Below are 13081 nucleotides of genomic sequence, written 5' to 3'. Positions count from 1 at the left end.
ATATAACTTGCAATCAATATGGTTCTATTAGCCCTAAACATGCCCAAAAGTTTTCAATTAGGTAAAATAATTTCTAAAAGATTTTAAAAATAAGTTCTAATACATAGTAATCACGCTTAATAAGCTCCAAAAAAACATCTTAAAAAAAGTAATCCAATAAAACTATATAAGAAAATGAAACTTAATAAACTATAATCAAGTCCAACGGAATCCCTTACACTCAATTCTATGTAACTTGTAAACAAAATCCACCATATATAGATAAAAGAAACAAATGAAGTAATAAGTAAAAAAATACCTTTCTCCTCAAATAATAGTACTAGGTTTAGGTAAACTTATTGCCTAGGTTTTATAGACATAAGGTCCGCCATATTAAATAGATTTCTCAACAAATAAATTTCAGACATAATATTGTACACTTTTTTGTTGTTATATTTTTGGCCAGGAGAATGGGAGAAAGTTCATATGCATACCAAATAAAAGTAGGTTGGTCCGTTGGTTCAAGTATCAAAGTTTTTTTAAAAAAAATAAAAAAAAAAAAAAAAAAAAAAACGAAAAAAAAAAAAAAGAAAAAGAGGAAAGTGGTAAAAATGGTAATATTGCCGTAAGTTGGAGGGTTGATGAGGTAGACAGCAGATAAAATAAATGGATGGCAGATTGACAGCACCCGTGTGGTAACGTACGTGTGCTACTGTTGAGTATGGGCAGTCTCGTGTTGTCTCGTGTTTGGGGGCCAACTGTCCAGCCAGCTAGCTAGAGAGGGAGAAAGAAAAAATAAAGGAAAAAACTATAAATTGGTTTATTTATTGTGTTAAGGAGTACGGAATAATTTTTTCGTTGATTCACATGTCAACTGTTTAGGAAAAAGAAATTGTTGAAGCAAAAGCTAGGCTTGAAAGTTGTTGCACAATGCCCATGAAAAGAACGTGAATATGTGAGTAGATTGTTCAGAGTGCGTTTTAGACCGAACCAAACTGTAATTTTGCGGTTTGGTACAGTTTGCGGTTTGAAAATTACGGTGCGATTTACGAAAATAACTAAACAGTGGTTTGTGGTTTGGTGTTGTTTCCAAAATAATTTAGGTCAAATCACACTTTGATACGGTTTACGATTTAAATAGACTGTTAAACAGCAAACTGTTAAACCATTTTTATACTATTTTTACTACCAAAAAAAAAAAAAAAAGAGTTTAATATTTGAAGAAGAAGAACAACAACAACAACTTTAGAAGAAATTGCGCACCTAGATGGCCAAGACTAATGAAAAGGCCAAATTAAAGGAACTAGAGGCTGAGGTATGGTTTGATTATAATCAATTAAAACATTTCTCTAAAGAAAACTTGATTCACACTATAATGGATATTCAAGGTGAATAAATTGATTTGCATGTGGCTAAAGCGCAAAGTGATAAAGCCCTTAAAACTCATATAGAACATAGTGAATTTGTAGATAACATGAGATTGATATTCAACATAGATTCTTTAACTTGTGTGATAATAATATACAGTTAAAGGAGAATGTTGAAAGATTGATAATGATAACATATTGTTGAATGCGGAACTGTCCTTATTGAAACTTAACGATGCCACTCTTGACTCAGAATTTCCTCTACTAGATCAATATTCAAATTTTGAAAAACTAAAATCTGATTTGGAGGAACTGAAATCGGATAAGGCTAGACTTGAGGGGGAACTTGAAAGTGTTAGGAAAGGTTAACAAACCGTTGAGTAAACTATTCTTGACTGGATAACTAATGCTCAAACCAAAAGAACGGAAGGTCTAGGAAATAAGAAGAAGTTCCAAAAAGAGAAGAAGTATGTTGAACTACCTAGTAGTATAATATGCAATTTTTGTGGCAAAATAGGGCATAAACTAAACAAATGTCCAAAAAAGGATAAAAAGTACTCTTAAGAATGAGAATAGTTTTAAGCAGATATGGATTAAGAAATCTGAGTCTACATCTGTAACACAGAAACCCAAGGAGACCTGGGTTCCTGACACTAACGTTTGATTTTCATGCAGGTTCCAGTAAGAGGGAGCAACACGTGGTACCTCGACAGCGGTTGTTCTAAGTACATGACTGGAGATAAATCTAGATTTCTCTCACTGAACGCGTATTATGGTGGGACTGTGACTTTCGGTGATAACAAGAAAGGCGAAATTATTGTTATTGGCAAAGTAGGAAGGTCAAGTTCCCATGCTATAGATAATGTATTTTTGGTCGAGGGTCTGAAACATAATTTGTTAACTATTTCACAATTTTGTGACAAAGGTAACTCTGTTAGCTTTTACTTCTAATTCGTGTAGAAACATTAAAAATGACACTGGGGACATAATATTGGAAGGAACTCGTAAAGGGAACACTTATATAGTGGATCTCAATGAAGTTCCAAATAGTAGTTTGACCTGTTATAGTGTCATTGAAGATGATCCATTGTTATGGCACAAAAAAATTGGAAATGCAAGTTTTTCTTTACTAGATAAACTTAGATCCAAGGAACTTGTGGAAGGACTTCTATTCATCAAGTTTCTAAAGGACAAAGTTTGTCATGCTTGTGTTAGAAGAAAACAAACTCGTATTTCATTTAAATCTAAAAACATGGTAATAAGCACCAAGAGACCTTTGGAATTTATTCATATAATCCAAAGTAGAAGTGGAAAGAGGTATGTTATGGTTATTGTGGATGATTTTTCTAGATTTACATGAGTGCTCTTTCTTGTAAGTAAAGAAGAAACTTTTGATGAGTTTGTTGCATTTGTGAAGAAAGAACAGAGAAGAACAGGTCACCAACTTATTCATCTAAGATTTGACCATGGAACATAATTTGAAAACTCTAAGTTTGATGAATTTTGCAAAGAACAAGGGATGGACCACAACTTCTCGGCACCTAGGACTCCACAACAAAATGGAGTGGGTGAACACAAGAACATAAGCCTTGAAGGTATGGGCTAGAACAATGTTGATTGTCAGTGGTTTGCCTAGGAACTTATGGGCAGAAGCAATCAACATAGACTGAATAGAGTTACAGTTCGAGCCATCACCAACAAAACACCATATCTCATCAAAGGGAGAAAGCCTAATATTTCTTACTTTAAATCTTTTAGCTGCAAATGTTTTGTTCACAATATAGAAATTTGGAAAAGTTTGATGAACATAGTGATGAGGCAGTATTCTTAGGATATGCCTCAAATAGTAAATCTTATAGAGTTTATAATAAAAGAACAATGTATGTGGAAGAATCTGTACATGTGATTTTTGATGAAACTGACCAGTTAATTGATGTACATGATGGTGATGATGATTTTGAAATAGGATTAGTGCAAAAGTACGATTCAGAAGAAGAATCGACATCGATGTCGAAGCAGCATCATGAAATAGAAGATGAAACGAATCAAGAAGCAATTGAGAATAATGCTCAACAACATGAGCAAGTAACAAGTGAAGCACAAGGAACTCCATAGGAGGTTTAAGAGGAAGTTCAAGAAGAAGTACAAGAAGAAGTTCCAAAGAACAACGTAACTCAAGAGAGGCTATTTCCTATCAGAGACTGCCAACCTAAGCCTTGGAAACATCAAAGCTCACATCCAGTGAATGCTATAATCAGTGTTATAGCCAAAGGAACTCAGAAATGATCAAAACTCAGGAACTTCTGTGCATTTTTTGCATTTCTATCCTTTATGGAACCAAAGAATCAAGTGGAAGCACTAACCGATGCTGAATGGATTAATGCCATGCAAGCTGAATTGAATGAATTTAAAAGAAAAAAAGTTTGGCATCTGAAACCTAGGCCAAGTCATCAAAAGACTATTGGTCTCAAATGCGTGTAAAGATGAATATGGCATAATAGTTAGAAACAAAGCAAAACTGGTGGTTCAGGGTTCAACGAATAGGGAGGAATAGACTATGATGAAACATTTGCTCCAGTTGCAAGGTTAGATGCCATTCGTTTACTTATAGCCTTTGCTACTTTAATTTTATGGGAGTTAGGTTGTACCAGATGGACGTGAAGTGTGCATTCCTAAATGGATATCTTGAGGATGACATCTATGTAGAACAACCTCCTAGATATGAAAATCCAGAGTTCCCAAACCATGTCTACAAGCTTAACAAGGCCTTTTATGGACTAAAGCAAACTCCCAGAGCATGGTATGAAAGAATGTAATGAGTGGTGAGCTTGAAATAAGTATGATGGGTGAGTTAAATTTCTTCCTTGGTTTGCAAATCAAACAAAGGAAGGAATAATGATTCATCAACAGAAATACATAAGGAACTTATAAAGAAATATAAACAGGAAAGTTCTAAAACCAATCGCACTCCAATGGGCACAACTACTAGGACTGGAACTTGCGTAGACCAAACTATGTATCGAGGTATGATTGATTCTCTACTATACTTAACTACAAGGAGACTTGACATATCTTTTAGTGTAGTTTTGTGTGCTAGATTCCAAGCAAATCCAAAGGAGACACATCTGATTGTAGTAAAAAGAATCCTTCGATATTTGAAAGGAAATGATTGTTTGGGTCTCTTCTATCCTAGAAGTGATCACTAGTGGAAGGCTATCCGTAATGTGCAAAACAGCATATCCGTAACGGGCAGTGACCGTTACAAATAAGTAGTTATTTGTAACGATCATTTATGTTTTCACCTGCCCATTACAAATAACCACTTATTTGTAACGGGCATTCATGTTGCCCGTTACAAATAACCAAGTATTTGTAACAGGCGGTTGAAATGCCCGTTACAGATAATCTGTTATTCGTAACGGACATTCAAATGCCTGCTACAAATAGCCAGTTATTTGTAACGGATATTAAAAGTGCCCGTTACAAATAGTGTTTGAACCATTTACAAAAAAATTCCAATGTGCTGGACAGCTTGCTAGCATACCAACCAATGAATGATATTTTATTATTTTATACAAGTACACTTGTGGTATATACTTCAAAAACAATCAGCAAAAGCTTGCAAGGCTGCAATCATAATTCATTATTACCAAACTAAAAAAAAAAAAAGCAAAAGCAAACCTTAATGGTAATAATAATAAATTAATAATACAAGTTGACTTAAGAATAAAGATTTTTCTGCAATACTCTCCAGATTGACATTGTTCATTTCAACAGTATTTTCCGCAGCTTCTTCAGAATTGTTTCTCTAGTAGAGACTGCCTCTTTGCTTCACTAGGTTGTGCATACCATATGTGCAGCACCCCTCACAGTTGTAAATGTGAGTAAGTTTCCATATGTCCAACCTCCTACCTGTCAGTAGATCAAATATTACAACTAACCAGAAAAATTATGCAGACTTGATTAAGAGAAGTAAGATCAGGAAAACAGGAGAATAACTATGCTATCAAATACGCAAAGGGAGAGCATTCAATATGTTGTCATATCTCTCAAAATTGATACAGGAGATTAACTATGCTATCATATGTGAAAAGTAACATGCTCATCATATCTCTCAAAAGTGTAACACTAACAATATATATCTAATACATACGGCCAAATAGCCAACCACTGCTTTTGCAATTTCATAATATCATCCAAATTGAGTTCAAGACAGTGGCTCAAATAGATAGATAATAGAAAAGGAAAGTTAAATTTTAACCAGAATTAAAATATAGCAACTTAAATAGAGATTTGAATTAAGATGAAGTTAGATTGTTCATTAAACCATCAATGACAGAGGCTAGAAACCAAATCGTTTGCCTTATTAGCTAGGGCATGGTACTTTATAGATGCACCACATAGACAAATTCATTGTCCCGCAAAAACAGACCACATTTATAAGACATCACATATAATGAATGAATTCTTAGTAGTCAATGCTACTGCCAAGTACTGACAATAAATGAATTACTTGAATGAACATATATAAGACATCACATATAAATGTTCAAAACTGATATGAGTGGAGAAATGGACACAAGCAAATTGTGAATGCTACAACAATCAATAGGGCAGGCCTTCAGGGTACAAAGCATCTATTCATAGACAATGAAACTTAGGCCCTTACCTTTTCAATCATACTCCTTATTTCTTTATCAGCTTGATTATGAAGAAAAAATAATGCAAAGATAAGCCAATTTAGTTTATGCAAAATTCAAAGGATCGGTTTTGTCCTTTAACCCAGAGATTGTGCTTAACCAACAATCTACTTTGTTGGGTTTATAACATCTAATCAACTTCAATATTTTCATCATGTAAGTGTACCCCAATAAAAAAAATAACTCGTTTCCCCTTTTAATAACAAATCCATGAACCAAAATTGTTTTAAAAAAAAACCATCATTCTAACAAAATCAATCGCAAAACCCATAATACACCGATTTCCTTAGTGTTGCTACACAAGCACTGTCTGCAGCACATTAAAATACTACCTGTTTTCCTCAGAAGCTAGATGAATGGAGTGGCAAATGCCAGGAAAAGTTAGGCTATGGCTCCTACTTTCTTCTGATCCTGCAAGCACGTGAGGGGATGGAATACAGTTAGAATCGAAATATGGAAGAACAATAAGACTTTAAAGTTGCTGAACAACCTGTCAGATGGTCATCAATATATTGCCAACAACATAGTTATACAAAATAATAACATTGCCGATCATTCACATATTGCAACTGACTATAAGGAATATCAAGTTTCAAAGTTCAAACCTACTTCTTAATAAGTCATTATCAATAAGTTGTTTCTTATTGTCAAATAAAAAATGTAATAATCATTTTCCCCTCGCACACTTAAATTGGAAAGCATTCTCTATCTTTCCCAAATTAGCGCCAAGAAAAAAAAAAAACCCAGTTTAATGCAGCACCAGCGAAAGAAGATACAAATTCTGCACATTGTACCCTCGACTGTTTTGAATAGGTGATGCGAAGTTAAACCGTCTCAATATTAACGGTTTGTTTCTTTCCCTTGTTTCGATAAGGCTTGGATAGGGAAATGAAGAGTATTGGAGGATTTATCGTACTTCCCTAGAATTAATTCAAATACTATCATCAAAGAGCAAACCCCAATTTAAAATTCTAGATCAATTAACAAAATTAAAAAGTACACCTAGCAATTAAAATCAAAATTCAAATCCAGAAATAAATAAAGGACTAACATTGATAGGAGGGCCAGTAAACTCATCCTCGGTGACCTTCAACGATCCTCTATCTGACGAAAACGAATGAAACACCAAGAGTTGAGTTCATCCAAACCTAGAAAAAAGTGAGAAGTTAAGAGAGAGAAAAGGACATTGAATAGAGGAGTAGGCAGCATGAGAGAGAATCAGAACTCCGAGAAGACAGACTATTAAACCTAAACCCATAAAAATCAGGTTCTAAAAATCAAATTAAATTCTTTTTGCTCAAGATTATCAACGTCAAATGCACAAAAAAAATTCTAGCAGCAAAATTGATTGTTATAATCTTTAATAAAATGAGCAATATAACAAATAGTTCAATAATTCACCTCAAAATAACCCGAATTTGACTATAATGACAATTGAAAAATTGATATTCAATGGTTAATAAATGAAAAAAACAGAATTTACCTTTGATTTTGTTTCAATAAGGAGTTAAAGCTCAGAAGCTTCTAAAATGGAGCTTCGATGGAGGTGAGATACTCAAGATTTAGCATCATGGCACTTTGAATCAGATTTCAGAGATTAGCCATGGACGAATACCAAAGAAATCATACTCAAAACGTAGATCTTCGAACAATTAGTCCAAATAAGTTGACAGAAATTCACAATTCAGATCTAAATAACGAAGATCTGAGCAATTTAAAGTTGTAGATTGAGGAGAGAGAGAGAGAAAGAGGGAGATGAGATGGAGGAAAACGGCTGATGGGAGAAACGAAGTAAAACCGGCTAATGTCTTAAAAACCCTAATGTTAGTCCTAACACGTGATCGATTTGTAACGGACCTTACTTGCCCGTTACGATTAGAGCAGTAATTGTATCGGTCAAATTTCCGCCTTACAAATACTATTTATATGTAATGGTCAAATTTTCGGCCGTTACAAATATTAGTTATTTGTATCGGACCTATATATTGTCCGTTACGAATAATCTTTTTGTAACGGATTTAATTATGGCCGTTACAAATGAAGTTTTTTCCACTAGTGGATTTATTTGACTTAGTTGGTTATACTGATGCTGACTATGCAGGTGATTTGGTTGACTGAAAAAGCACATCAGGTATGGCACAGTTCTTAGGTCCATGCTTAGTGTCTTGGGGTTCTAAAAAGCAAAACACGTACTGCTGCCTTGTCCACACTTGAAGCTGAATATGTAGTTGCAGCAACTTATTGTTCTCAAATACTGTGGATAAAGCAACAGGTTAGAGACTTTGTTATTATTTTTGAATGTGTCCCTATTTGCTGTGATAATACAACTTATGTATTTCTAAAGATCCAGTTCAACACTCAAAGGTCAAGCACATCCACATTAGACATCACTTCTTAAAGAATAATGTGGAACAGGGCAATATCAAGTTAGAGCTTTGTCAAATTGAAAGTCAAATTGCTGCTATACTAACTAAGCCCTTGAACTGAGAAAGATTTGAGAAATTGAGACTGAAACTTGGGATGATCAAGATGTATTTATTGTTTCTGAAGTTCCAAGATATGGAAAATTGAAAATAATGCAAAACGAGAAAAAAGCACATCCAGCACAAATTTGGTGTGCTAAACATAGCTGAAATGTCACCGTTGGTGAATTCCTAGAGGTTAGTCCATTAATACATGAATGCGTGTATGATTAGTATTGTACAGTGTATATATGTATATAGCGTGTTCCAAATTCAATTGTTTTTTGGAAAAATTTATCTTTGGAAATAAAATGAATTTGGAAAGAAAAGATATTTTTCTTAAAAATCATCCTGATTAAATCTTTTAGAAAATAAAATTAAATTGCTCCCATAATGACAGAACAGTAAACCCAGTCATATCTCTTGCACCGGTTCATTAATTATAAAAAGCATCTTTCACCAACCTTACTCACTCCACTGTCAAATCAAGAAAACCACCCAAAGTAAAAACACCTCCACTTCCTCAGCAACCAAGAAAAATCAAATTGAAGCCAAGAAAAACCCAATTGAAGGAGAATCATCGTCTTCCTCTTATGTCTTTAAGAGATTGCTAGAGTGGAAAAAGAGAAAAGCATAGCAAAATCATCGAAGGAGCACATAAAGGAGGTAGAGGAATTCGCTGAGGGGGAACTAGAATCAGGAAAGGAAAATGATCCAATGGAGGAAGATGATGATCAGAAGGCTCTTGAGAAGAAAGCGGGAAGGTATGTGGTTGGCTATAGACTTGATTTAACTTGGTACCGGAAAGCTAGGTTTTTAGAATTTCTTGATTTATTGCGTTTTCAAGGCTGGGAACATATGTTAGCAAAATCTTCAAACAATTGCATGTTTCCACTTGCTATGGATGAATTCTGTGAAAATTTTAAAGTCAAAGAAGGTGTAATTTCGAGCAAAATTAATAAAGTGGTAGTTGAGTTTGATGTTGAGCCCTTAGGAACTATCTTGAAAGTTCCTACTAAAGGATATGAGGCCTACATTGAGGGTCATTCTGGTGTGAAAGTTCAGAATTAATTAGGTGGTGATATTATGGAATTTCTAGGAGGAAAGAGAGGATTAATATCATGAATCATAATAATTTGAGTCCTTTGAACAAATTGTTGTTTAATTTGGTGAAGAAGACTATTCTTCCTAGGACTTAGAAGAAAAATGAAGTGAGCCTTCTAGATATGACCATTCTCTATGGTGAAGAAAATCAAAATCAACTTTCCTTCTTTGATGTATCAGCATTTGGCACATTGTGTTCCTAAAAAGAACAATGTGGGCTACGGGGATTTTTTATCTACTGTTTTTGAGAGTTTAGGAGTAAAGTTGGAGGAGTATTATGGTGGTTTGTAGGAAAAGATAAGGAATGTGATTAATGAAAAAACTCTGCTTGGGCTGAGTCTGATTGTTGTGAATGGGAAGATTGAAAGGGTGGAAGAGAAGAAAAGTGAAGCTAGTGGGAGGAAGAAGGAAGGGGCTATGTCTAGTGAGCTAGTGAGGAAGAGCAGAAGATTATCAACTGGTTCCTTTCCCCAAACCAGACTTGATGAAAAAGAAAATGTGATGGCTAGGCAGATAGCTGAACTTTCTTACAAAGTTGATATAGCAGAGAAGTAGCTCAAAGAGATGACAAGTAAGGTTCAAAAGTTGGAAAAGAGCATTCAGGGTCTTAAGAAGAGTCTTAAGGGATAGCAGGTGAAGTTCTAGAAGACAATCAAGAGCCTTGAAGCAAAGCTGGATGCCACTATTGAAGCAAACAAGGAGGACTACGAGAAGATTCTTGCTATCCTCGAATCCTGAGCTAGTTAACCTCTTGTAGCCCTCCCCAGCCTAGCCTTAGCCATTTTCTTCTTTCTATTTATGACATGAATAATTAGAATTTACTTTTGGTTCTTGAAACAATGGTCTGTATTTATTAAAAACATGATGGTTACATTTGGTTTTATGATAATTTGGAACTTTGCTTATATATGTGTGCATTGTATGGTATGAAAATATATGCAGAATTGTGTGAAAGTTTTGGCTAAAGGGAGCTAGCCAGCACTGCTTTTAGTTTCCCATACTTGATGAATTGTTTGTGAGGTTGTGTTTAATTGTTTAATAACTCTACTTGCAGGACTTTTTATAATGCTAAAAGGGGGAAAAGAAGAAGCAAGTGAAGTTGTTCTAGTTCCAGTTGTGATGATCAATAATTGATCATATTTTATGCCAACACGCAAAACGTGATATCATTATCTAATCTTATATGAATTAGTGATAATATATCTAATCACATACATCACCCATGGTTCTTCTGGACCATAAGAAAATTATTCTAGCTAAAAGACATATTAATTCCTATCTTTCACAATTTTAATGTGAGAGTTCTCCAATGAATATTTCATAGCTCAAACTTCTAGTTGAGATGTTAATGATGTAGTCACATAGACATTTCAGGATTTTGATAATAATTTCAATATTCAAAATATAAAATTTGTAGGGCTTGGTAATTAAATACGTCGTGAATAAGTTCTTCAAGAATCTTCTTACTTATTTCATAACATTCTATGATAAAGTATCAAAGATTTCTTTGATATGTTGTATATAATAGTTTAGATTTTGCTTTAATTATGTCTAGTTTATTTTTGATATGTTTTAGTTTTTTGCCTTCGTGTGTTTTATTTCTTGTTAATAAAAAATGCAAAAATACGAGCCTTTTTTTAATTTTCCAGCTAGAATTTTGCTAAGTTTGTCATCATTAAAAAGGGGGGAAATTTTTGAACCTTAAGAGTTTTGATGATGATGGAAAAGCAAACTTCAACTAATGTGATTTCTCTAAGTGTTGAATTAGTACAGGTGAAGTTGACTCAGGGAGTGGATGAATAATCTAACTATGAAGATCCAAGGAGAAATAAAGGAAAGATAAAGAGAATAAAAGAAGAGTTCCTCATTGGAACTAGAAGTGATCCCTAACAGGAACATAGATAGAAGCTCCATATAAAAAGATTCATTTTATATTGGGTTGTAATAAACGACAGTTTTATGTTTATCTTTTGTAAACCCTACTTGGCTTATGGGCACTTCTTATTAATAGAGTGTTCATATTTCGAGAGGAGGTGTGAGTTTATGCGTGAATATCTGAAGAGTGCTTAAGTGTAAGTTTGCCAAGTGTAAGGATTTGTCATATTAGTTTCAGGTTTTATGTGTAGCTTTCTGTTCTGGGTGTATTTCCGGAGCCTAGCTGGTGGCTGGACCTGGGTGCTTGCTTGGATTACCTGCACAATGAATAGTGGTTATGCCCTCGGGGGTGGTTTCGAGGAACCCCTTTCTGATGCTTAAGTCAGTAAGGTATTGGATAATAATGGGTAAGTAATGAAAATGAATGTGTCTAACCCCTTTTTCGTTGTACTTGGGTTACTATTTATAGTTGTTCTATTCTTGGTGCTGCAGGCTGGAGCTTGCTGAGGCCAGCCCTGGTGCTGAGCCCCTGGGAGATTATCCCTGACTCTGAGATGGAGCCCTCTGGGGTTAGCCATGAGGCTGAGCCCCTGGGAGGTTTTCCCTTGCCTTGGACTAGACTGGCACGAGTGCGCACCCCTCAAGTAATACTAGGAGCGTGGGGCAGCTCATGGGGAGCTACCCTATACAACTAGCCCCTCAAGAGGTGGTCTGAGGCACTCAGGCCAACTCTTGCTAACTGGAGACGTTCTTCTGCCCTGAGGTTAGGAGTATGGGAAGAGCTCTGCCGAAGCTATCCCATACAACTAGTCCCCCAAGAGGTGGTACGAGGGACCCGTGCCAACTCTTCCAAGTATTTGACTCCTGCCAGGTCATTACTTGGCTGGATTTGCTGACCAAAATCCTCCTCACACAACTAGCCCCCCAAGTCTCACATCTGCACTCAGCTGATTTAAGGCTCAAAGAGTTCCGCTAGTGAGGTGCGTTATGCTGAACTGTCCGGGTGAGGAGCTTTGATTACTCCCCTTGAAGTTAAATCAAAGCGAAGCGCTGAGGCTCAGCGAGGAGCTTCGATTACTCCCGCTGAAGTTATTTCAAAGCGATGAGCTGAGGCTGAGCGAGGAGCTTTGATTACTCCCGCTAAAGTTATTTCAAAGCGACGAGCTGAGGCTGAGCGAGGAGCTTTAATTACTCCCGTTGAAGTTATTTCAAAGCGACGAGCTGAGGCTGAGCGAGGAGCTTTGACTTTGTCAGACTGGGGATTTTTTTTATTTTTTTTTTTTACGACGTGGCTATGTTTAGTGGGTGGTTATCTCCCTTTGTTGGGTAGGTAACTGCCATTTAATGCCATTATTCCGTTTCCCCTCTCCTATTTTGTATTCCTCGTTTTCACTAAACCGGTTTTCATCTTAATTTTGAAATCATTGTTCCTCCTTCTTTTCTCATTCACTCACTTGCTTTTTTCCAGTTACTCTCTCCTCGCTCTAACTTCTCACTTCATCCTGTTTTACTATTCTTCTTGCTCTGAGTTTCGCAATTTGCTTGGGTGTCGCTCGCCGCAAGTTTGCCGTGAACTAGCTTGTGTTTCCACATT

General features: G+C 35.6%; 1 long non-coding RNA gene across 2 annotated transcripts; it reads right to left on the bottom strand.

The window, feature by feature from the left end:
* Window positions 1-4882: 4882 nt before the first annotated feature.
* Window positions 4883-7869, bottom strand: LOC110684802. Of its 2 annotated transcripts, XR_002503826.1 has the most exons (4): window positions 7530-7869; window positions 7098-7194; window positions 6379-6457; window positions 4883-5258 (listed from the first exon to the last, which is right to left on the bottom strand). It is a non-coding gene; the product is annotated as an uncharacterized LOC110684802 (long non-coding RNA). The 2 variants fall into 2 exon arrangements; XR_002503825.1 differs by having other exon boundaries at window positions 4883-6457; window positions 7530-7866.
* Window positions 7870-13081: the final 5212 nt, after the last annotated feature.

Source organism: Chenopodium quinoa, unplaced genomic scaffold, assembly GCF_001683475.1.
Source record: "Chenopodium quinoa cultivar QQ74 unplaced genomic scaffold, ASM168347v1, whole genome shotgun sequence".
In the NCBI taxonomy this organism is placed as follows: domain Eukaryota; kingdom Viridiplantae; phylum Streptophyta; class Magnoliopsida; order Caryophyllales; family Amaranthaceae; genus Chenopodium; species Chenopodium quinoa.
This window is presented reverse-complemented; position numbering and strand designations above follow the sequence as displayed.